This window comes from Canis lupus, chromosome 7, assembly GCF_048164855.1.
Source record: "Canis lupus baileyi chromosome 7, mCanLup2.hap1, whole genome shotgun sequence".
In the NCBI taxonomy this organism is placed as follows: domain Eukaryota; kingdom Metazoa; phylum Chordata; class Mammalia; order Carnivora; family Canidae; genus Canis; species Canis lupus.
In genome coordinates, this window is record NC_132844.1 from 47581880 (window position 1) to 47609529 (window position 27650).

The following is a 27650-nucleotide window of genomic DNA, read 5'->3' on the forward strand; positions in this document are numbered from 1 at the left end:
ATTTTTTTTTGTATGTTTTTAATTGGAGTTCGATTTGCCAACATATAGCATAACACCCAGTGCTCATCCCTTCAAGTGCCCCCCTCAGTGCCCGTCACCCAGTCACCCCATCCCCCCACCCACCTCCCCTTCCACCACCCCTTGTTCGTTTCCCAGAGTTAGGAGTCTCTCATGTTCTGTCTCCCTCACTGATATTTCCCACTCATTTTCTCTCCTTTCCCCTTTATTCCCTGTCACTAATTTTTATATTCCCCAAATGAATGAGTCCATATAATGTTTGTCTTTCTCCGATGACTTACTTCACTCAACATAATATCCTCCAGTTCCATCCACGTTGAAGCAAATCGTGGGTATTCATCGTTTCTAATTGTAGCCAGTGATTTTATTTTAATTTATAGCCTGAAAATTTTTATATGTATTCAAACTATAAACTATTTAAAGTTCACATCCATGTCTTATGGTAAACTCCAAGAACACAAGACGAACACAGCTAATATTTTTTCTTTTTTTTAAATTTTTTTTATTCATTTATTCGAGAGAGGCAGAGACACAGGCTCCCTGGAGGGAGCCCAATGTGGGACTCGATCCCAGGTCTCCAGGGTCAAAGCCTGGGCGGAAGGGAGGCACTAAACCACTGGGCCACCGGGGCATCCTTAATACTTTTTTCAACTAATATTTTTTCAACTGAAAATTTCTTCCTGCTTTAATAAAATGTCTTGTGGTAGGTTCATCTTTTTTTAAGCCTTTACATATCATTTGCCATTCTTTGGATACATTATTACAAGAGTATAAGAATATACTCATTCAGAAATGTATTATAGCCTAGCCAGGAGGCATACCAGACCAGGGAATCTAAGTCAAGGTAGAAGTAAAAGGTCTGAATATTTCATGAAATCAGGAATCTTGGCTTGTTAACCATTCAGGCCCAATGTCTATTGCCTGTCAGCACAATGAACCATGATGATGGCTACCATGCATTGTATTGACTACCATGTATTCAGCCAGATTCTGTGATAGGTGCTTCACAGACAGTATCCTTCTCTGTAGTCCTCTTGGGAAGGATTATTATTACTATTCTCTTTATTAATGAGTAAAATGAGGCTTGATTAGGTGACTAACACAAAGCTACACAAGTTTTAAGTGGCATAGCCTGATAATTCTGTTTCCTAGGAAGACCTCAATAAATATTGGTTATGGGCATACTTCTTTAAATGGAAAGAAGAGAGGGGAGACAGCAAGAAGGAAAGGAGGACACAAGTAGATGACAAGACCCCATGGCATTCACTTTCAGGAAGAAAACCATTTCTCTGAGGGTAATGATGGATGAAATCAACCCAGCCTTCTTGCTGCCTATATGCTGAGTAGATTATCAGGACAGACCCAGATAGCAAGAAGGTTTCCCTTTCAGTTTATTTTGCACTACTCTTCACTTTGCTCTCTCTTCTCTGGTCACTCTGGTTATTCTCCAAGGTGGTGTCAAGCAGTCCTCTTCCTGGCTCAGAGGTTGTCTGTCAACACTCATTACCATCAAGCTGTCCATTGTTCTGGTGCTCTTTATTCCTTTGGCTTTTATCATATTGCTACCTCCAGGTCACAGGAACTTTGATGAGGCTGTGAGAGACACAGTCATCTCCTGAGAGCTAGCCACTTCCTAGGGACACAGCCATGGAAGCACCACATAGATCCCCTGCAGGGATCCTTATAGAATTTTATCCTCCTTTCCTAGTTGGGGTTCTTTGCTTCTTCTCTCCTGGTCCTCAAGAATCTTTCCCTGGTTGAGGATGATATCATTCACTGAGAAGGAACATAATAAAATTATTAGGTTTGAGTCAGAAGACCACAGGTTGTCTTCTGGTGTGATGAGTTGTGGTACCTTTGGGATCCCTAACAGGAGACACAAAAAAGGTAACTGGATATACAAGACTGGAGCTTTCTTGGCTAACTTTCTATAGAGTTCAGTGGAGAAAAGTCCATTATTTTCCCACTTAACCATTTCCAATATGGGCATATTGCTTACCATTATTACCATTACCAATATGGGCATATCTTCTTACCATTTAATAGTTTATAGGGCCAAGCATATTTATATCCAGTACCCTATTTGGTTCTCTAGTTTTACCAGTATTCTGAAAACGACTTACAGTTTCATTTTAGAAAAAGACAAGAACATAAATTCAACTAATTTTTTTTTCTGTGGGAATAGTTAAGGCCCATGAACTTATATAAAAGCTCGTTGAGTTTAAAACAAAGTATTGCAAGTGAAGAAAATTATGTTCTTGGCAATCACTGTCTCATTTTCTTCCTCTTTTTTTTAAGATTTTATTTATTCATAAGAGATGGAGACAGAGAGGCAGAGACACAGGCAGAAGGAGAAGCAGGCTCCCTGTGAGGAGCCCAATATGGGACTCGATTCCAGGACCCCGGGATCACGCCCCGAGCCAAAGGCAGAAGCTCAACCACTGAGCCACACAGGTGCCCCTCAATGTCTCATTTTCAACTGACCACAATCTCTTTTCTGTTTCACCTGCTTCCTAAAATGCATTGTTGGACAAAAAAAAAAAAAAGGCTTATAAAATATATAAGAAATTCTAAGAAACTTTCATTCAAAAAAACTGCTGAGTTAATCCTTAGAAATTACCAGCTGGTTAACCTATCCTCAAGCTCCATGATATTACCTCCTGCTGAAAAGCTCCCCAAGAGGGGGGAGAACCCCAAATTGGCTTATTGAATAAAAAGTTTGTTATAAACATGGTTATAAAACCATGCCATGAATACTCTGTGCTTGCAGTTTTCTGTTTTGTTGATGGATTTTTATTCATGTCATTTGATGGGATAAATTGTAAAACCAGGTCACAGCTCTAGAAAGAGAAAATATAAACTGATAAATAACATAAGGTTTATTGCATTTGAAAGAGGTATACACCAAGAGCAGAGTCACCTGGAAATGCCACAATGATACCACCAGCAGCATCTATAGAGCTGGATACAGAACTTGCAGTTCTGATCAAAGATTCTTATCACCTCATCAGGGTATAACCAACTCACCCTCGTGAGCTCAATCTGCTCTCCTCATTACTGAACATAGAAAAGAGATACTATCATGAAAGTTTCATGTCATTCAGATCTCCTTTTAATGCACAAATCTCAAAATCTAGCCCAAACCTGCTATGGTCTGGAACAGCAAACATTACTTACTACCACCAATATTATAAAATTGTGCAATTTTTCACGATCTTCTAAAATCCAACTTTCCATTGTAGTCCTCCTCTGCGACGTTGAAGTTAGAGGTGATATTTTGGCAAAATTCTAATGACGCTATGGGCAGAGACCGAAAAATGGCCAGTCCTTACCTTGTTCACTCAATCAACCTCCCTGAGAAAAATTGGACTGAGGGAATTACATGTAAAATATACAGAAGACTGAGAGCCAATGTAAAACTTAAAATTATAGCTGGAAAGACATTCAATACCCCTAGTACAATGAGTCTTTGTTTAGGCTCCTGTTTTCGCCATCTACCCTCATGTGTTCCCACCACAATCTGAGATGGTGTAGTCCCCAAAGTAGGGATGAATTACAGCCCTATCCGTATGCAGGGGGGATATGCCTTCCTTCCTAACATGGCCCACCAAATGGCCTGACCAACTTGATTAGTAAAAAATTCTTCCTTGGTTGTATATAGCCAGCAGGTCTGGGCTGAGTCCAGTCTGATGCAGAATAGCTCTAGAGTGAATAATGGCTTTATTCAAGACCAATTGATATTAATTCATTAAGAATGGTATTGATCATCACAGTCAAAATATTGCCATGTTTTTTTCTTAAGTGTTTATCATGTGGCATATTAAAAATTAGTTAATTGGAATATGATAAAATATTATATACAAGACACTAGACTAAGTGCTAAGGAGAAAATGGCAATAAGTAAACACTTAAGCACTCTCTTCTAAGGAGTTACAATCTGGAAAAAACATAAGAAAAGTAATTTATTCAATAAGTATATCTACACTATTGCCACACAAAATGTGATGAGCACAGAGAAGGTAATGAGAATTCAGAACGGGAGTCCCTTTTGGACTGAAAATACAGAGAGTGATGGAAAGGGGGCCATGTTAGAAGGGACAGCACACACCAAGGTACGGAAGTGGGAAGGCACAAGGAGGGGTGAGAAAACATCAAGACATCCAGTTTTGTTGGGATATAGGGACTTTGTAAGGTTCTGGCTACCCTATTGCCTGGAGAGAAGCATCAAGAGGCCTTAAAATCCTTACAAGGGACTTACCTGGGTTAAGATACTGCTAGAGAAAAAAGAGGATGACAAGCCTCCTCCCCACTGTTCCAGGCCCCATTTGTGCTGGAGGGCTAGATTCTTCTCATCAGTGTAGACAAGTAGCACTCCTTCCCTAAGTATCCATTAAGCATCCTCTAGTTTCCTAAGAGGTTAAACATTCTATTTGATTCAGGAGGCCAGAAACTCTGATTTCCTTCAAGGGCCAAAGCTATCACAGCATGTCAAATGAACTTCAGTGACTTGACCAAGACCAAAGCACAAAAAGGACTATGGGAACCCTACACAGAGCTTACATACTAACCAGAGCACCATGAACTCCAAATCCAAGGAGTCCATGAACTTGGATAGTAAAAAAAATGCATCTTTATTTTCACTGATCTTTAACAACAACATAGTATTTACTTTTATTACAAACCAAAGCAGTGTTAGCAGTGACTTTATCACTAATAGAAAATAGATATTTTCATATCATATCATAGCTCTTGCTGTTAATCCAAAATGTCATTTTATCACCATTCCAAAATTGGCTATCAGAGGTGCCACTGGATCTTGTTATTAAATGTGTACAGAAGCACAATTTTTAAAAAATTGGTTAACTGTATTTCATTACAGTTATTGTATTTCATTACAATTAGTCTTCTTTATAATCTTTTGTATTTTATATTATGCACTTAAATATGTGGTCCCGGAAAAGGCCCACAGGATTCAGACTGCCAAAGAGGTTCATGGCACCAAAAAATTTAAAACTTCCAGTCATAATGGAGTAAGGAATTTGGCCTAAGAGTTGACTTTAGCACCAAATTTGATAAACAGATAGGAATTTGTTCCACATATGGCAGAGTAGTCCAGAAGGTAACTGGAGTGGGGGATGAAAAAGGACCACAGTTGCCCTCTAAGTACATCCTCCAAAGTGACACCATTTTTTTAAGGTAATGTACTGAGTCAATCATTTTTTAAGATTGTGATGAAAAAGTCAAGATAATTCATAGGAATACAGAATTTTGAAACACTGAGAGAAGTTAATCAAAGGTGACATCTTTTTAAGCATTTGTTTAGTCAAAAGTCTTTGCCCTGCCTTTTGTCTCAGTCCAACCCCAAGCTTCACTTATATGTCTCTTAATTAACAGATATTTGTACTTGTTTCCATCCAACTGCTCTGTATACATGTGAACCCTCTTGAGTGGGGGAGGGGGAATAGGTATGGTACCATGGGGGAATGGCAGCTTATGAATTGAAAGAGACCACTGAAAACTTGGATATTTACAGGATCTTCCTGAATATCATTCAGAAGGAATATTCTCTCAACTCATAATGTTATGATCACATGGACAAATTGGCTGACATCCTCCATGAAGACAGCAAGATTTTAAGTAGAGCTGCTTACCTGATTGCTAAATACAAGATCAAGACAGGTGGGGAAAGTGTAATATGGGGGGAGAGATTATGACTGGTGTGGGTGTACAGCATAAAAGGAATCTCATACTTTTCCATTTGCATGTGTCCATTTACAGATCTTTGGTCCTCCAGCTGTGTGGCAAAATGACCTTGGGCTCCTTGGATGCCTGGCGTCAGCAGAACCGGTGCTGAGAAGAGAAGAAAACTGAATGAAAAGGCTGTGGGGCTAAGGACAGCTTTAAGTTCTGCAGAAGAGATTATGTGCCCACAGCAGCTGTGGGCAATGATTAGAACTAAGAGTTGTGGAGATATATAAGGCACTGAGGATTCTCAAAACCAACAAGGAGGAACTATGAGGAGGTAAGACCAACTAAATTGTCTTTGGCCAAGGAGTCAGAAGCTTAAGTGATGGAAATTTGGACATTGCCATAAGTGGCCTCATTTTAGTAATAGGGCCATTCCCATTACATACTCAATAGCGAGTCAAATCTATAGATTGTTGGCTCTGGGTGACCCACATGAAATAGGGGAAAAGGGCACTAACTAGATTTTGTGTTCAACTCATTATTACGTACTCCTCTTCTCTCTACTTTTGAGGCAAAGCATCCAGCCTGGTTTTTGGAACCACGACATAATGAAAAGTCTTACATAATATGGAACTTCTAGTTATGGAACCACAGTTTAGAGAACAATAACGTGACAAACAACCCAGATCGTCTCTTCTCACTTCTCCCTTGAGAGATAATAATGAGAAAATAGTTCAGAGGATGACCAGAACATATAATGGGAGGTCTGTGAAACCATGCAGGTACCCCTGCCACATCTACCTCCTAAGACATCTCCTCTTGGTTGGTCTAGGGGAAAAGATAGATCAGTGATAAAATAAACTACTCATAGAGAAAAAGAAGACAACTACTCCCTTCATTTTGTAGATAAATAAAAATTTAAAAGTAAATCCAATGTTTTGATTTTAAAATTTCCCCACTTTATAAGGATATCAAAGCAGGAAGAATTTGGGGGAAAAAAAGAGAATTGTCCTATAGAGCAGGAAAGAATGATAGGTTTAGGTTAATAGAAACAGTATTAAGTTCTTTGTCACTCTTGCTAAAAGGTCCTCAATTATGGGAATATCTAATTAAGTACACACTCTTTTATGATAATTGACACTTGACATTCCTAAACAACACAGTGGTAAACAACAAAGTTGAAGCCTGGAATCAGTCTTTCCATCTGAAGATTCCTGTGTTTTACTAGGAACAGTGAGAATATGGAAGAGTAAGGAATGTGAGAAACGAAAAATGTAAAATAATTTTACATTTTCTTTAATAATTGCTTATGTCTTTTCAAAGAGAAGAAAGCTGAGGCCTCAGATATTGAAAAAAGTAAATTTGAGGTCATTCTTTTTTCAATAGAAATTTCTCCCTGTATCCATCACCAAATAGCATGCCTTGAAAATTTAATTGAATATTTTCTATGCCTAGGGAGCCGTGAATAAAGGCAACAAGGACAGTAAATAATAATTCAAGGTCCTTTGGAAATCTTAACTTTCAAGTAAACGGCAATACAATACTTCTAAGTTGAAAATAACAAATTTAAATTGTTTAGTACTTTCAGTAAACATAATCTAACATTATACTGGTACTGCATATGAAGGAAAGTACTGTGAACAAGGAGAGATGAGCCTCATTCTTTATGTATTTTTCTTTTCTTTATTGCTCAAGGGAAAAAGAGAGCTATTCTCATCAGGGTCATATCCATGAAAGAGAAAAAGGCCATGACAATCAGGAGGGTTGTGCACCGAGTCTATGCTGGCCTTCCATCTGACTGGCCAGGCCCTGGCAATCTCTGCTTTAGGACCTTCATCCTGTCCAGGATAATCACCAGCTATGACACAGACTTTCATGTGGATCAGAGAGAGGCTTTCAATTACATAATGCAGTGAAAAAACCACTAGTCTAGGAGTCTGGAGGTCTGTGACCTGATCCACATTCTGCCACTAACAGCCATGTGACCATAAGTGACCATGTAGGGATCAATTTCCCTACCTATTCATCTGAAATTTGTTCAATTTTTCCCATCCTATACTGTTTGTAAGGGAACAAAGTTTTGCAATCTCTTTCGTCTTCTGGCTTCTACATCCATTCAGACAATGGAAGGCAGTGACTACATATTAGTAGGCAGAGGCAGGAAAATCAAGAGTATTTCTCTCTCTCTCTCTCTCTCTCTCTCTCTCCCTCTGCTTCCTGTGGCATCTCCAGCAACTACTCCATCTTTCTAGCTCCTGTTGCATAGGCTCTCTGTGGTTCTACTTCTGCTAAGTGATGCTGGTCTCTAGGTTTCAGTAGAACTACCTCCTTTCTTTATTCATCCAATCCACGGGGAGAGCATCTTACAATTCTTTTATAATTTGGGTTGACCCATTACCTCTCCTCTTCCAATTCTCAATTCCTCTATCATCCATGTTATAAATCCTTGCATTAAGTTCCCTCTATATAAATACTTAGTTTTCTGTTTTCCTGTTTGGAAAATAAGTTGCTATACACAAGATCAATATACAAAAATTAATTTTGCTTCTCTCTAACAACAAAGATTTAGAAAATGAAGTTTAAAAAATACTATTTGCAATAGTGTCAAAAATATAAAATATATAGGACAAAAACTAATGAAAGATATTTAAGTCTCCTGCACAGAAAACTATAAAACACTATAAGAGAAATTGGGGAAAAAATCTAAATAATTAAAAAGAATTATTTTTATATGGAACTTACAAGCACTAACTCTAAAAGAAAAGTTGATAAATTAATGCTATAATAGATTTAGAGCTTCTAGCCATAAAAAATGCATTATTAACAAGGAAAAGTAAACCATAAAGTAAATAAACATAAAACATATATATGTGTTGCATATCTATCTATACATATATATGTAGATATATGTACATATATATATGTAGATACTCATATGTATATATGTATCAATCTACATATATACGAGGAAAAGACAGACAATGCAATAGAAAAATGCACAATTTCAAAAGTAAAAGCCAAAAGGGATGCCCAGGTGGCACAATCAGTTAAGTGTCTGACTCTTGATCTTAGCTCAGGCCTTGATCACAGGGTTGCAAGATTGAGCCCTGTGTTGGGCTCCACGCTGGGTGTAGAATCTACTTTTTTTTTAAAAAAGTAAAAGCAAAAGCTCATAAAGGTATTCTGAAAGCAAATAGTAGGCTGCTAAAATTTTAAGGAAACATACTGCAGTATTTCAAGAGGAAAATGAATCTCTGAACAAAACTTTTGAAATATATAGATTTATACTTTGAAACATGAAGTACATATATATTTCATATATATATTTATAAGCTTATACATGTGTATATATAAAAGTTATGCTGAGTGGGAGTCCATTTTGGTAAGTAATAATATTCACATTAGGAAACATTTAGGCAGAAATGTCTTTGTACTAATTTTCAAAAAGAAAGAGAATTACAGAAGAAAATATTAGGAAAAAAAGAAAAAGAAAAATGGACAAAAAAGTAGAACATAAAGGCTATCCAAATAGCCAGTGAAAGTATAAACAACGAGTGAACTCATTAGTGTTTAAAGGAATGCAAACAGAATATACCACATACCACTACGGTTAAAATTTAAAATACTGACAATACCTAAGATTCGCAACTCTACAGAACAACAGAATCTTCATGAGCTGCTGTGGGAGTATAAATCAGTGCAACAAATACTTTGCCATTATTCACTAAAATTAAATATGCTTTCCAATAATTCTGCTCCCTGGTATATACCCAATAGAAACCATACCTATGTGCCTCAAAAAGCAGACATTAGTTATGATTGCCAAAGGCAAAATACAATCAAAATATTCATCAATAATAAAATGGATATGGACACCTGGGTGACTCAGCAGTTGAGCATCTGCCTTTGGCTCATGGTGTGAGTTTCAGAATAGAGTCCCACATCAGGCTCCCCACAGGGAGCCTGCTTCTTCCTCTGCCTGTGTCTCTGCCTCTCTATCTGTGTCTCTCATGAATAAATAAATAAAATCCAAAATAAAATAAAATTAATAATAATAATAAAATGGATAAGTAATAATATATTCCTATAATAGAGCATGATACAGCAGTGAAAATAAAATATAACTATATATAACAATGTGAATAAGTCTCTCGAAATATGGTTAAGAAAGAGAAGCCTGTTTTGGACACATTTGTCTCTACTGGGCTCCATTTGCACTTCCAGGTCCACTGTCCCTCCTTCTCTGCTAATCTCTGTGCCTAGGAGCCCAAGCAGTAAGGACTTCTTCAAATTGGCTATTTGCTTTATGGACTTTGGTCAGATTCCACCAATAAGAGGCAGATGAAAGGGCAGGAGAAGAGAGGTCAGGATATTTGTCCCTTTGGACTCTCTTTGCCAGAGCATAACCAATAGTGGCTAGGTTTCTCTGCCAAAGTCTGCATTTGCTGTTAAGCAGGCTCGCCCCTACAGTGATAGGGAGCACAGGGTTTTCAACTGCTTGCCCCTGCAGGCCTATAGGCAGTAAAGGCTCCCCACATCCCCACTAAGGTTAGCCCTGGAGTACTGCAAAATCCTTCATCAATTTTCTTTAATCTTGCACACAACTTATATATGGTCTCTTTATGAAACTCTTTTAAATCCTTCTTTTGAGGGGTGCCTAAGTGATTTAGTCATTTAAGTGGCTGCCTTTGGCTTAGGTCAGGATCCCAGGGTCCTGGGATCTAGCCTGCAGTCAGGTTCCCTGCTCAGTGGGGAGTCTGCTTCTCCCTCTGCTGTTCCTCTGTTTGTTCTCTCTCTTTCTCTTTCTCATACATACATACATACATAAGTCCATCCGTCTATCCATCCAACCTTCTTTTGAATATGCTATTTGTTTCCTGCCAGGAAACTGACCAATACAAAGCCAGACTCAAAATGCTTACAAAATACATTTATATAAAGTTTTAAAAATAGACAAAATTAAACTACAATTGAGGGAATGCATACATGGGTGATGAAATTATAAAGAAAAGGAAGGTAATAATTACCACAAAAATCAGGAGAGTGGTTAATTTGTGGAAGGGGAGGGAGATACGATTTGGAAGGAACAGATAATGGGATTCTGGGGTGCTGGCAATGTTCTGTTTATTTACCAGAGTGATGGTTATATACTGTTTTACCTTATAATAATTTATTAAGCTGTATATTTATGCTTTGTGCATTTTTACTGTATGGTTGCCATCATTCATCATAAAAACAGCTTAGAAAAATATAAAATAAGAGGGAAATTTTGATTGCTATGTCCCATTAAATGTGCTGCATCCTATTAAGTATGCTACTGTTTTAAGAATAAAGATATCAAGTGTATAAATTAATGAGTCTCTTGCAGTTTGGAGAGAAAAGCAGAAATCAGGAATGTTGAAAATTGTTTCCTCTAACTATACTGAGATTTAACCAGGAAGATGGGCTTACAAGCCTTCAGTTGATATGGTTGACCCAGAGGAAAATAGAACAAAAGGTGAGAACACAGATAGATTCAGAATACTTGAACAAAAGGGACACAATTATAATGAAAAGAAAGAGATCAGAAAAGATTTCAGAAATATATAAAATCAAGTTAATTTTAGTATTGCAAAGGCGTGTGGATACAAAAAGAATACATGATAAATGCATGTTTACTCTGAGTTTGGATAATTAACATGGGAACAATTCCATTTCATATGCTCCTTTAGTTATTAACTTCTGGATAATGCTCATGATATCTCAATAATTAATAGGTAAGTAGAAAATTCAAAATGTTTACTTGCCCAAAGCTATAAAAAATTTATTATAAAAAAAAGGTTAACAGAATACAGTCTATTTTAAGTATGTTTTCTAGCAGGTAAGTTTACCCATTGCCTAAATTAAAAACAAAATGCAAAATATTTGGAAAATAGATACAGGTCATTGGATAAATGCAGACTATCAGTGCAGTCACATTAATACCTTGTTAAGTATCGATGCAATCTACTATGTGGAAAAACTATAGACTCCAATCTAGCACCACTAGTTGCATGTATCAAAACCTTACAGATAATATAAATTACCCATTTGAAAAATAAACAACATTCTAAATGCTATTGTTCCTAGCCTAATGAACCGAGACAAACAATATCTCTGAAAGACTATCAAAAATTGTTCATTAGCCTTAAAACTCATTATAAAGTTTAAAAATAAAAACACATAGTTAGGATTAGAAAATCCCTCTCTTGTGGAGAAGATAACATAGAACACATTTCATTCAATGGAGGAAGGCTTAGTTCTTAACTCAACTGGAGGATATCTTTCTGTATTCCTTGATGGGTTTACTTAGGGTGACTTGAATCCTGGGGCTATAGAACCTATATTGGAATACAATCTTTCCTTTTTTTTAAAGGTGGGGAGGGGCAGAAGGAGAGAGAGAGGGAGAATCTTAAGTAAACTCCACACTAGTGCAGAGTCTGATATGCAGCTAGGTCTCACAACCCTGAGATCATGACTTGAGCCAGAATGAAGAGTCAGATATGTACCCAACTGAGCCACTCAAGAGTTCTGGAATACAATCTGCTACAAAAGCAACATCTCTAGTTGTTTTTTTTTTTTTTTCATTAATCTGGAATATTATAGGAAGTAGAATTTTCCACATGTAAATATTTTGCTATAATCCTTTAATGCTTCCAAGAGAACTAAACTACATATAAGATTTTAAAATTCTACATAGCAATTTAACCTCCACCTGAAATGCCAAATTTTTTACTGCCATTTGTATTTTAATTTTTCTCAATGTTAAATTGTATTTGTTTTTGGAATAGATTTTTATACACAGTTTAAAACTCAAATACACAAGAAAGTGTTCTGTGTAAAATCTCCCCCACTCACTCCACCTCCATCATGCCTCTTTCTTTCCTAGGCAACCAGGTCCTAATCCATGAGCAGTTAGTGTAACTAAGAGAAGCCACCTCAGACATCCAGATTTTAGTCTCTCCCTCCCCACTCTGAGGTAATGGTACCAGAAGGATCCCACTTGCGTCTCCACAAAGATCCTTACAAACAAACCAATCCAGAGAGGCCCTCTATGTCCCTGGGCAGGTTAGGAGGTATCAGCACTTCGTAAAGGCAACAACGATTTAAATGGACTGACCAGACTTTGTGGTCACTGAGTTACCGTGGTCAACACTGGCTGGCTGGCTGGCTGGCTGGCTTCAGCAGCATCACAGAGACAGGGATCTTTCCCAATTCTCAAACTTATTTTAGGAGACTTTTTCCATTAGCAAAGGAACTTGCTTTACTCCTCCTTGTGTTGTCCTGTAGCGTTATTTTCCGATACACTGTTAATTGAGAACCACTTGTAAATATTCTATAAGGTTCCACAAGATTAATGTTTGCCATTGCGGTTGTACTAGGTATATATATTCACATTTGAAATTTTACCCACTTCATGTGGTACAATTGAACAATTTTGTGATGTACATGAAGTCTATTTCTCATGCTAATTTTGCTGACCTTTTGATATGATTGAACTTACTTCAGGAAGAAAGAGAAGGGTGATAGATTGAAGTGTGAAATCTGGTTGGATTTTCAATGTTCATCAGTCATTGCTAAAGGACAAAACTTGAAATGCAAAGATAATCTGGAGATCTCAAAGGATATGCAACAAAAAGAAGTAATTACTTCCTCTGGGCTGGGAAAAGAGGATCAAGGATGCATTTTGCATTCTTGCCCATCTGCCATTTTTTTCCTGAATAAGTGTGTAATGCTCTTTAATATTAAATTATAAACTATTAAACTATATAAGAAGCTATTGTCCCATTTACAGACAGTAAAACTGAAGCAGTGATGGCCTAAGTGACTTTGCAAACTGTATCTCAGAGATTCAGTGGAGAAAAGGAATTTCAAATGGGGTCCCTCCAGATTGTAGTCTATTTTTTAGCCCACTGACTCTCCTGTCTTCTTTTATAAAAGCACTGTATCTTAAAAGCATCTCTCAGAGACACCTCTGAGGTTAATGCCTTAGAAAAACCCATCAAACATAATGACTTTGATAGAGACCATTTCACATTACTTTTACCAATCTATTTTTCTTGGTTCATGCTCTCAAAAATGTCTAACTTTTTCCCAATGACACTGTTCACACTGATTCTAGTTTTTAACAACATAGGCAAAGATTTAAGCTGACCATCTATGAGACAAAAAGAAAATGACAGTAGAATTCAATTCTCCAGGATAGATAGAGAATATGCAATACATCTCCATTTTAGGAACCAGAAGTATTGCATTACACAGCAAACCTACAGCAGCAAGAGGACAATCCTGGCAGCTTCATGAGCTTTGGAGGAATCTCTCTCCTCCTTTGCTCCAACACCACCCCAATTCACCAACCCCAATTCAATGGCTCTAGAGCCACATGGTGTGGATTTTACAGTAAAGAGAAATACAAAATATAGAATACAGAATTTCTAGAGAATAGAGGATTCTAGTGACATATATTTAGCTTAATCCCCTCATAGACAGGACTTAAAAAGGGCCAAATCTTTCAATTCATTAACAAATGATGGGCTCTACTTAAGGATTTGCATCTCCATGAAGAAGTAAGACCATTTGTCTAGTTTATCTGATACTTTTTCCAGAAGAAAGGTACTGGAGTAGAACTGGGGATCCCCCTCAAGGAGAATATAGGAGGGGAGATCTATATGTGCCAGGTACTTACTGCTGCTCTCTCACCCTCTTTCATTAGAGGTGCTATCTCCCCTCAAATGTAGGTGTTTTACCTCCTCCAAGTCATGTCTTCAGGAGATACAACTTCTCTCTACTCCATGTAGCAACTGGCATGCCCTTGAATCCAGAGAACTGGAGTAAAATGGATTGAGCTGGGCGAGGCAGATCCAACCTTCCACCTGCCAAACAACCTGAAGCAAGGGATTAGGTCTTCAGGGGATAATCAACAAGCCAATTCAGATATGATGAGTCAAAGAGTTCCATCTGGGTCCCATTCCTCAAGGAGATGAGAGTCAAATCATGGAGTATATGCAACCAGGACTAAGAACACCATATAGGCCTAACTATGGGATAGAACTAAACATTAGAAGCATGAAAAGAATGGAACACAGCTAGTCAGAGAGGAAAATACAAAGCATCTGTGTAATTTTAGACTGGAGAATCTATCACTTTTCTATAATTCAGTAGTGGACAGAATACCCAGGGCTGCATCTGACTGGTTTAAACCAGGTATTACTTATTGTAAGATGTCCTCTACATTTCCACCTCAAAAGCCAGTAGGGCTCATCAGAGTCATGTTCTATGCAAAACTAAAGTGCAATTTATTACCTGTAATCTACTTTATCTCTCCTTAGCATGCTTATTGATCAGACTCTTCATTGTAAGCAACAGAATTTGACACTGGCTGATAAAGCAAAAAATATATATATAATAATCCATAGAAGTGTTGGTTGAGAGACCTAGAAGACAGGGGTCAAGAATGAGCTGGGGCACAATGTCAAAAACCATGTTGTGGCTGGCCTATTAAAGAACAATTGCCAGGGCTATGGCCTCACCAAAGATTAGAGAAAACCACTATGACCACTGTCACCACTGCTCCAGCAAGCAGGAGGCTATACTAAAACCTATTTGCTCATATTGCTCCCTTCTATATTAGTCTGTCATGGGTATTGTTGATGGTTGAATCCTAGAATACATGTTATAGTTTAGCTGCAAGACAGGTTATTAACTTATGGCTTGACTCTTTGCTGAAGATGTAGGACTCAAAAATGAAAACTTCAAAAGCAGAAAAATTATTCAAAAGATAATGAGCAATTTTTGACAGTGCTACCAAAGTAATTCAATGGAGGGTAAATACTCTTTTCAGCAAATGGTGCTGAACAACTACATATTTACATGCAAAAGAATGAAGTTCAAACCATTCCTCACACCACATACAAAAAATTTACTCCAAATGGAGCATAGGCTTAAGTGTAAGAGCTAAAACTATTAAACATTTAGAAGAAAACATAGGAGTAAATCTTTGTGACCCTGAGTTAAGCAAAGCCTTCTTGGATATGACACCGAAAACAGAAGTGGCCAAAACAAAACAAAACAGAAAATAAAAACATGTCCTTTAAATGATACCATGCAGAAAGTGAAAAGTAACACACAGAAAATGAAAAACCAATGCAAATTATAAATATGTTTTGATTGCTTCCTCTTTGTCTCATTGGTGAGAGAGGGACTCCTGCCCTAGAGTTATGAGGATGGCCAAACATTCAACACCTGACACAAAGCAGATGAGATTGACAGCTGTTCATTGATCACAGACACAGTCCATTGGGAGAAGGATACCATGCCAAGTAGGGCCACATGGGAGTTGAACTCAGGAACTGAGTGTACAATAGGAGCTGTGGAGGGCAATTTTATAGCATCAAGAAGGTAGGATTAGCCGTGGTTCCCAAGAAAGGATGCAATTGGTTTATCTGAATAAATCTATGAGTTGGCAGGAAACTGAAACATGCCATTCAAGAATAAGCAAGAATCACATTCCTTCTGCTTGATATTAAAGGTTGTTTGGCTAATGGACCTTATACACGAGAGCGGAATTGGAAGAGGAATGAGAAGTTAGACTATTCAAAGCCTTTCCAATTTTTCCAGATGTTAAGACAACACATGATATTGAACCTTAATTTTATGTCTTATACCACCATAAGACAACAAGTCTTATAAGGAACTCATGTCCAGGATATATGAAGAACCCTTATAACTGAACAATAAATACAAATAACCCAATTTAGAAATGGATAAATGATTTCAATAGACATTTCCTCAAAGGAGATATAAAAATGATCAATAAGCATATGAAACGATTTTCAACATTATTAGACACTAGGAAAATGCAATGAGATACCACTTCATACTTACTAGGATGATTATAATAATTTTTTAAAAACCAGAAAAAAACATTTGGCAAGGATATAGAGAAATTGGAGTCCTCCTACATTGCTGCAAGGAATGCAAAATGATGTGGCTCTTTGAAAAACAGTTCTGGCAGTTCTTCGAAATGTTAAACATAGAGTTACCAAATGAACCAGCAATTTCACTCCTAAATATATACCCAGGAGAAATGAAGACATATATCCACACAAAAAGTTATATATGAATGTTCACAGCAGAATTATTCATAATAGCCAAAAAATAGAAACAACCCACATGTCCATCAGAACTGTTGAATAAATAAATAAAATGTGGTGTATTTATGCAATAGAATATTATTCAGCAATAAAAAGTGAAGTATTAATACATACTACAGCATAGATAAACCTTGAAAACATGCTAACTGAAGGAAGACAGTTATAAAAACCACCTATTATATGATTCAGTATATAAGAAATGTCCAGAAAAAGTGTGGAGGTTCCTCAAGAAGTTACAAATAGTGCTACCTTATGACCCAGCAATTACACTACTAGGTATCTACCTCCAAAGATACAGATGTAGTGAAGCAACAGAACACTTGTACCCCAATGTTCATTGCAGCAATGTCTATAATAGCCAAACCGTGGAAGGAGTCACAGTGTCCTTCAACAATGAATGGATAAAGAAGATGTGGTATGGGACACCTGGGTGGCTGAGTGGTTTAGAGCCTGCCTTTGGCCCAGGGTGTGATCCTGGAGTCCCAGGATCAAGTCCCAAATCAGGCTTTCTGTATGGAGCCTGCTTCTCCCTCTGCCTATGTCTCTGCCTCTTTCTCTCTCTCTCTCTGTCTCATGAATAAATAAATTTAAAAAAAAGAAGATGTGGTGTATATATATATATACAATGGAATATTACTCAGCCATTAGAAAGGTGAATAACTACTACTCACATCGACATGGATGGAACTGGAGGGTATTATGCTGACTGAAATAAGTCAATCAGAGAAAGACAATTATTATATGGTTTTGCTCATATGTGGACTATAAGAGATAGTGAAAGAGACCATAAAGGAAAGGAGGGAAACTGAGTGGGGAAAAATTAGAGAGGGAGACAAACCATGAGAGACCCCTAACTCTGGGAACAAAGGGTTGCAGAAGGGGAGGTGGGTGGGAGATTAGGGTAACTGAGTGATGAGCATTAAGGAAGGCACACGACGAGATGATCACTGGGTGTTACACTATGTGTTGGCAAATTGAATTTAAATAAAATATTTTAAAAAGAAAAAAGAAAGAAATCTCCAGAATAGGCAAAACTGTAGAGACAGAAAGTACATTCCTGATTGCCTGTAGCTGGGGTGTAGTGCAAGAAGTGACTGCTAATTGTTGCGGGTTTCTTTTTGGAGGATGAAAATGTTCTAAAATTGATAGTGATGATGGTTGCACAACTCTATGAATATGTTAAAAACCATGAAATTGTACACTTTAAATGGGTGAATTACACGGCATGTGAATTATTTGAGATATAAAGTTGTTATTTTTTTTAAAGGTATGAGAAGCCTAAATATCACTTATTCCAGTGGTTTTACTATTCTCCTCCAGTATTTACTGGAATCTTCTACTTAAACTATCTTCACAAAATTTAGAAACCCTTTCCTATGATGGACTGACTAGTACATATTTCCTTATAAATCTCCTATAATCTTGCGAATGTTGTTGATGTCAACAACAAAAAACACAGGAGTTAAGAAGATAGGTGAGAACTACAATTTCATTTTTAACCATCTGTGTGTAAACAAGTTTTAGGGAATAGGGTGATAATTTTTTTAGAGAAAGATTACTAGAGACCCACCAGATGAGAAAAATTGCTTCTCAAAAATGTTAGCTAACTTTTCCAAGGTCACACAGCCAAATGATAAAGATACCATGTATTGTAGAAACCTAATACACCATCTGTAGAGGCCAGCCTCTACATGATGGCCCCCAATGATTCTCACCTTCTCTCTGGTATTTACAACCATTTATAATTCCCTCCTCTCTCTTGCATCACTCTGGGAGAAGCTAGGTGAATGTCATAATGGCATTCGAGCAACCTATGGAGAGGTCCACGTAAGAGGAACCAAGGCCTTCTAACAATCACATATGTAAGCTTGGAAGCATAAGTTCCCCTAGCTGAGCCTTCAGATGAGAGTACAGACAGCCTCAGTTGACAGCTTGATGCAACCTCATGAGAAACATGAGCCAGAATCATTCAGCTATGTCCCTCCTGAATCCCTGACCCACAGAAATAGTGTGATAATACATTGTTTTAAGCTACCAGGTTTTGGGGAAATTTATTATGCTATTACAGTAACTAATACACCCTTTATGCTCTTTACACTCTAAAAACTACTTCTTGGGATCCCTGGGTGGCGCAGCGGTTTAGCGCCTGCCTTTGGCCCAGGGCGTGATCCTGGAGATCCGGGATCGAATCCCACGTCAGGCTCCCAGTGCATGGAGCCTGCTTCTCCCTCTGCCTATGTCTCTGCCTCTCTCTCTCTCTCTCTCTCTCACTGTGTGCCTATCATAAATAAATAAAAATTTAAAAAAAAAATAAATAAATAAAAAAAATAAAAACTACTTCTTATCTGAGAACTGTTAAATAATTACAATGATTTCCCAGATTACATGGGTTAAAACTCAAATCTCAATTTCTTTGTTCAGGTAAGACTTTGATTTACATTTCTCCATTAAGGAGAGGAAAATTAAATATCACAATATTTGTGTAATTTTTTTCAATCTGATTAGGAGATCTTGCTACCCAATGAGAGCAAGGTATAGCATTCCAAAGTAGGATAACTTCTTAGCTATATTGTTCCTGCTTTTGCTACCAGAGTAATTAAATCCAATCACAGGTTCCAAAGGTTCATTAAATCAAACTGGTACTGTGGACACTACCTTCTGCTGTGTTATCTGCAAACAATGTCACCTATTTTTCTAAATCAATTCTGATTAATTTCCCAAGACCCTCCCAATGTAACAAGGAGCCAGATGGGAAAATACAGAGAAGAAATCAACATATTTTATCCTGTACATTGTGGAAGCAAAATGCACAAGAAGAAAAATATATTCACAGTAAAATTCATTATGACTGACATCCACTGTTCCCCTGGCCTCTTCCCTTCATTTAATGAAGGCTCCAGCATCTGGCTCTCAGTCTTCTTCTCCTCTCTCTACATGTCATCATTCTCAGTGACCTCACTAGAAAATAGAAGCAATCAGACAAGACTTAATCACTCTTCTTCCACCGAAACTACCAAAAAAATTGCATCTATAGCCACAATGGAAGTCTCACTCATGCTTCTATGTGTGCTTTGCTCTTCATTTCTTCTTAAATACTCAAGGATTTTATGTCCAATATTTTTCAACCTCTCTTTCCTGGGTTACCAATTACAACCTCTCTTTATATTAATCTCAGAAGTTTATCAGGATGCCTTAATCCCATTTCTCTGAAAATATTCTCTCCTTATCTCATATCTCCCTTTGGCTGATATCCCATTTCTCTGATCCTCCGAGGGAAAATCTCTCAAAGCATATTTGATATTTGGTTTCTCTGTTTTGCCAACTTTCATTTTTTACTTAATCTGCTCTAGTTGGGTTTTGACACCATCATTCCATTAATATTACTTTTATCAATTGGTACTAAATACCACATGTTTTGCCCCATTCGGTGGATATTTTTCTAGCCCCAATTTACTCAATCTCACATTCAATCTGGTAATCACTCTCTCCTTATTGAAATACTCTCTTCCCTTTGTCCTTGGGGTTTTACAATATCACACTCCCTCTTACTTCTACTGGCTACCTCCACTTAGGCTTCTTTCCTGTCTCTTCCTCTTCTGCCTGTCTTCCAAACGTTGCCTTTTCTCAGGGCTCAGTTCAAGGACATCTCCTCTCTCTCCTGCAAGTTGCTCATCTACTCCCAACATGTGAAAATCCACATACATGCCAAAGAATTCCACATTTATGCCCCCAGATTCATATATCCAACTGTCAACTTGAGATCTCTATTTGCCATTCATGCATATTAAAGTTAACATGTTTAAAGCAGAACTTTTCTTTCCCAAATTATTCTCCCAAGCATCCCCAACCACTTATATACTCAAGCCTGAAAATAGAGTGTTACACATAATTTTGCCTTCTCCTTTGATCTTCATCCATATTCAATCCAAGAAGTTTTCTACAGACTACCTCCAAAATGTGTCTTGAACCTATGCACTTTATGCTGTATGCTGTCAACATAGTACCAGCTATGGTACTATCTTTTACCTGGAATACTCCAATGACTCTCCTTTTAAGTCTTTTAAGAGGTAGGTTGTAGAATGGAAAGAGCATCATGGTATATTAATTATCTATTGCTACATAACAAATTTCCCCAATTTCATCTGTCTAAAGTGAGCCCTCACCCCTGTCCCATCTACCAGGCTCTTTAACTGATGATTTCTTCTGATTTTATATATTTTAAATTAAATATCATCTAATTTCCTGACCAGATCCCTTCTTATTCTTCTTTTATAAGTTCTTTAGAATTATAATTATAAATGTATTTACTTGTCAATTGCCTCTCTACCCCTACTAGACTGTAAATTACATAAGCAAACCATATCTTTTTGTTCTTCATCCTAAACCCAGTGTTTAGAATAGTACTTTGACTATATTAAGCTCTCATTAATATTTGTTGAATAATGACAGTGCTATATGAGATTCATTAAATCAAAGAATTTTCAGTTTAAGAACCACAAAATCAAAAGACTTGTATAAGTAACCTGACCATTCTTTTGCAAACAGTACATATGTTATCAGTATGCCTTGCATTTAAGAAATTTGTTAAAAACAATAATGCAAAATTACTACATTCCCATCTCCACCAGCCACATATTTGTGTATGTTTGTATGAGGTTGTGTTTTGTTCCTAAAAGTCTTTTTCTACTCTTCTAATTCCTATTTTCAGCACCTTTTGATTCAGGTTGAACACGATCTGTCCCCAAAAAAATGCTCTTGATTCCTTTTAGAGTATTTGACCTTAAAAGGCCACCTAGCAGAAGCCTAAAAATGTCAGCATTTCCCCAGATGCAGAGACTTGTCTCATTTCTTTAACCACTAAACTAAATGATAAATCAAAGATATTCTAAGGGGGGGAAAACTATCAGAAGTCTTACTTGTAAAGTAGAATTGAAGTTGAAAAGAAAGTAAGAATGAGACACAACTATATGGGCATCAGCAGCCACAGGGGAACCCTGCCAAAAAGTCAGAAATAGCTTCTCAAGGGTAACCATTTTCAATCTATTTTATTTCTTTTTATTACTCTTCCTAGGTAACAGAAAACTTCAACTGATTTGAAACCTTTTAACAAATGTGCCTTGTAATATGGTCTATTTATATTCTTATTTTATTTGATTCAATTATTCTCCAATAATTCTCCTGACATTAAAAGTCTTTTTGATGGTTATTCTGTTTTCCATTTCCAAAGTCATTAACCTCCATTCCCTACCCGAGGTAACGGGAATGCTCTGTGAGTGACAACCTTGTTTACAGAGAGCAGGAAAGGACTTGGCAGCTGTTCCAAAGTGTCAAATGAGATAGCCTGAAGAATGCTATAGAAAATGTCACCAAATTGGGAAGCGACGTCACACTAACTAGACTGCCTTCTTGTCGTCCACTAATAGAATTCTCTGACGTGTCTCTCTTGAGAAAGATTTGCTAGGAAGGAGGAATGCTGTGTAATTTTTTTTGTACCTTTCATATGACTTTCAAATCTTCAAACTCTCAAGAGCATAAAGATTACCTTAAAATGCAAATAATGAGGGGGAAAAACAAACAAAAAGACTAATAATTTGAATTAAAACAGTGACTTTTTGAGAGTAATTTCATTTTTAACATCTCAGAATACTTATACACCAAACTTTTAACACAAAATTGATGCTTTTTATCCATTTCAAAAGGTATATCTGAAAGCATGCCAACGTTTTAATTTGAACTGTCATTACTTAAAAAGCATATAATCCAATAGTAATTGGCCAAAGTCTTCTAAAATATTTAAGTTTTCAATTCTCTATTCTCTTGCGACAATTAATCTTTTGGGAAGTTCAATTTGTTTATTCAATAGGCATTTCTTAAACCACTACTATGTGCAGGCACAATTCCAAGCAGTTAAAATAAAATAAAACTAAAAATTCCGTTTCTAAACTTTACCAGCCATATCTAAGAGATATCAAATAATTCACAGTCTGGTAGAAAAGAGAGAAAAGAGAATGATTACTACAATAGTAGTCATTGGAACATCAACAAAACTTTGTTTATTCTCTGTGTTTTCTCTAGGCCAAAGTCTCTCTCCTGAACTCTAATCTATTTAGATTTATTGGAATCTCCCATCTTCACTTCAAAATCAGGACATTCAAGACATATTTCCAATCTCAGACTGGTTCCAATCCCCAAATACCTAATTGTCAAATAATAACCGACAATGAACACAAACTATGTATAAAACACTATATTAAGTGTGTTACACTGATTATCTGACTTAACCTTCAAAAAACCCCTATGATATACGTCATATTATTAGTCTATTTTATAAATAAGGAAGCTAAGAATTAGAAATGCTAAGTGACATGCCTAAATAACTAGAAAGTAGTAGGTGTAGGCTGGTTTTGAAAATCAGTGCTACACTGTCCAAAAGTCATATGTGTCCATTTGAGCATTTGAAATTTGGCTAATGCAATGAAGAAACCAAAGGTGTTACTTTACTTATTATTTTATTAAGTTAATTAAATTTTAAGGACTGATACTTAACCTAGTTATTGGATATGTGAATATTATTTTTCAAATATAAATCTCATAAAATTTAAATACAGATCAAATATTTCTTTTTTTTTTCTTTAAGATTTTATTTTTAAGTAATCTCTACACCCAACATGGGGCTCAAACTTATAACCCTGAGATCAACAGTTACATGCCCCACCAACTGAGCCAATCAGGCACCCCTACAGGTTAAGTATTTCTAATTAAAATTTCACTTCCAAGTTGATATGTGCTATATATAAGTGTAAAATATACATCAGATTCTTTGAAAAAAATGTAAAATATCTCCTTGATACTTTTTTATATTGACTACTATTGAAATGATATTTGAATACACAGCAGTCCCCTCTTGTCCATGGGGAATATGCTCCAATACCCCTAGTAGATCCCTGAAACTACAGATAGTACCAAGTCCTCGATATACTGATTTTTCCTCTATATAATTATGATAAAAATTTATAAATTAGGCACAGTAATGTATTAACAACAATAACTAATAATAGAACAATTGTAACCATACCCTGTAATAAAAGTTATGTGAATGTGGTCTTTCTCTGTCTCTTAAAATATCTTATTTTACTGTACTCACTCCTTCTTTGATGATGTGAGATGGTAAAATTCCTGTGTGATGAGATGAAGTGAGGTGAATAACATGGGCATTGTGACAGCATTAGGCTACTACTGACTTTTGAGGATACATAAAAAGAAGTATCATCTGCTTCCAAACTATGGTTGGCGGCAGGTAATTGAAACCACAGAAAGTAAAACTATGGATAAAGGAGGTCTACGGTATTGGGTTCAATAAATATATCATTATGATTAATTTTACCTGTTTATTTTTGCCTTTTTAATGTGACTATTATATATTTTTTCATTAGTCTCCATTATATTTCTATTGCACAGCACTGGTCTACAGCCTATCCTCTTAACTACTACACTCTCTCAACTCTCAGGAAGGTTTAATTCCACAAATGTGTGGTAACAAAGACCCATTACTTAGGTTGGCTGTTCTTCCCTGTCTTCCCCTCACTATCTGCCATTTGTCTTGAAATTTCTTATCCCCTTCACTCTCTAGCTTCCTCTCGATTATTTTTTTTAAGAATTATCTCAAGTCCCACCATTACAGAATGACTTTTCTTTTCTTTCTTTTTTTTTTAAGATTTTTATTTATTTATTTATTCAGGAGAGACACAGAGAGAGAGAGGCAGGGACATAGGTAGAGGGAGAAGCAGGTTCCCCAAAAGTAGCCGGATGTGGGACTCGATCCCCGACCCCAAGATCATGCCCTGAGCCAAAGGCAGACACTCAACCATTGAGTCACCCAGGCATCCTCAGAATGGCTTTTCTTGATATCTATTCCAAATAATATTTTCATCCTTTCACTTCAACATCACAATATGGAAATTATCAAACTAGACAATCCAATCTGGTATTCTGTTACAAAGCATGGCTCTGAGCTACTACATGTTCATTGCGGGTGGTGGGGGCGGTGAGGGCGAATGGAGAATTTATACATTTATATTTACCTTCCAGCTTATTTTTCTTGTCTTTAGTTCTGCCATTAATGAATTCATTCAAATAATTCTTGATTTCATTTACATTTCAACTGCCACCAAAGCTCCACATTATTCCACGAATACTTCTTTCATTTGCCTAAATTTTCTCACTCGAGTTTTAGAGAATGCCATAATGTTCCTTCACAGTTTGTTATTGTCTATGTGTTATCTTATCCATTGTTTAATTTATAAATTTTAGTCATGCCCTATTTCAGCTCACCAATTAACTCAGAATTTCTGGAGGTTGAGCCTACACATGAATGTTTTAAATTTTTTCCTGGGTGATTATGATGCAAAGTCAGGATTAATAACTTCCACTTTAAGGCAATAGCATTTTTAGGAGTGAAGAAACTCACTATATGTTAATAAACATATCCTAATAAAAATCTTTAACCAGGAAGAAATAGATTATCTAACCTCAATATATAGTAAGGCAAAAGTTGACAGATTTGGAAGAATAGCCATAGTATAAGTTCTTTGACACTCTTCTTAATAAAAGAGAAATCAAGCAGAGCAAAAAAACGGTTAAGGGATAAGCAACATTTTTAGCAAATTTGAATTACAGATATACCTAGATCCTGATAATCAATAATTAGCAACTACACAAAGTACATATGGAATATTTCCAACATTGTATTATCTACTAGGCTTTGTTGTTGTTCTTATTTTTATTATTTAAATTCAATTTGCCAACATATAGTATAACACCCAGTGTTCATCCCATCAAGTGCCCTCCTTAGCACCCATCACCCAGTTACCCCATCCTCCCACCCACCTCCCCTATCTGCTAGGCTTTAATCAAGTCTCAACAAAACAAGTAAAAACGTGCTACTGTATAAATGATATCCTCTTATCAAAATAAAATTAAATTAGAACTAAAGAACAAAAAATATTTTTAAACCATATACTTGGCAATCTTAAAACCCACTTTTTATATAATTTGTTAATCAAACAAGCTGTAATAACAGAAATTTTAAAATAGTAGAACTAAATCATATGGAAAATGTTACATATCCAAACTTGGGAAATGCTGCTCAAATAGTTCTTAGAGGGAAATTTCTAAACTTAAATACATATATATATGTGTATATATTTATAAGAATACATATATATGAAAAAAAGAATGCATATATATGTGTATATATTTATAAGATTTATTCATGAGAGACACAGAGAGAGAGGCAGACACATAGCCAGAGGGAGAAGCAGGCTCCTGGCAAGGAGCCCAATGCAGTATTCGATCCCAGGACCTTGGGATCACGCCCTGAGCTGAAGGCAGATGCTCAACCGCTGAGCCACCCAGGTGTCCCTAAATGCTTATATTTTTAAGACAATGTTTAAAACACACTGAAGTTAAGAATTCATCCTAAATAGCTTTTTAAAATAAAGTAATACAGCATACTTAACATTGTACTAAAGGTACATAAAAATAATACCTAATTTGTAGACTTTTAAAATAAGATAGACCTACAACATGAGACAAAAATTAAATAAATGAGGGGCACCTGGGTGGCTCAATCAACTAAACATCTGCCTTCAACTCAGGTCATGATCCGAGGTTCGAGCTCCACATCGGGATCCTTGCTCACCGGGAAACCTACTTCTCCCTCCTTCCTCCTTGCGCTCTCTCAAATAAATGAATAAAATCTTCTTTAAAAATTTAAATACGTGATGCAGTAGGCAAGAGGAAGCAACTAAAGGCATAAAACTATCAGAGAAAGAGACTAAATTATTTCTATTCATAGATGACATAATTGAATACCTGAAAAACCCAAGAGAATTTTTGGAAAAACCATTACAAACACTAAGAGAATTTAGCAATGAAACTCTAAAATTAATATACAGAAATAAATAACTTTCATGTGTACGAATAATAACCAGTTAGAAGATATAATGAGAGGGAAGATTCAATTTACATAAACAACAGTAAAGAAAATACTTGGTTATAAGCTTAACCAAGAGATATGTAAACTTACATGAAGAAAATTTTATATTATTTCTGAAATATAAAATAGTACACTGAACAAATGAAAAGACAGATATTTTTGGTTAGGAAGACTGAACATCATAAAGTTATCAAATCCCCCTAAATTAATTTATAAATTTGCTTCAATCCCTCAAAATGCCAAGAAATTTTCCTCCAGATACAGATAAATTTGTCATAAAATTAAGGTTGAGAAATAACAAGCAAGATGGAAAAGTTCTGGAGAGCCATTGCACCACAATGTGAATATACTTAGACCACTGTACTATATACTTAAAAATGATTAAAACAGTAAATTTTATATGTCACGGTTTTTTTTAAAAACACAGGAATATAAGATAAGCCCTCTATATCATCTCTCAAGCATTCTTATCTAACATTATAGATAAGTCCTCATTTCTTAAATATCTATCTGGTGAACTAGAAATATGGATTCCACTGAACTTCAGTATATTTCCTCAAGCGTGATACTCCTGTGCTTAGCTGAATGCCTGGCACACAGTGCATGATCAGTAAATATAGATTGTAAGTAACCTCCAAGTTCTCCTGTAAATGTATTGAGTTATCAATAAATCTATATGCATTTCCAAAATTATGAACAAGAAAAAATCACTAAGAAAATCTAAAATGGAAGAAAAAAGGGAGGGAAGCTAACTCAAATAGTTATTAAAATATTAT

The 27650-nt window shown here is 36.3% G+C and overlaps 1 long non-coding RNA gene across 3 annotated transcripts; it reads right to left on the minus strand.

Moving 5' to 3' along the window:
* Window positions 1-541: 541 nt before the first annotated feature.
* LOC140636301 (uncharacterized) lies at window positions 542-24065 on the minus strand. 3 transcript variants are annotated; one of them, XR_012033583.1, is made up of 3 exons: window positions 24022-24065; window positions 5769-5868; window positions 542-1794 (listed from the first exon to the last, which is right to left on the minus strand). It is a non-coding gene; the product is annotated as an uncharacterized lncRNA (long non-coding RNA). The 3 variants fall into 3 exon arrangements; XR_012033582.1 differs by having other exon boundaries at window positions 23953-24031; XR_012033584.1 differs by lacking the exon at window positions 24022-24065 and adding an exon at window positions 12869-13025.
* Between the last annotated feature and the right edge of the window lie 3585 nt (window positions 24066-27650).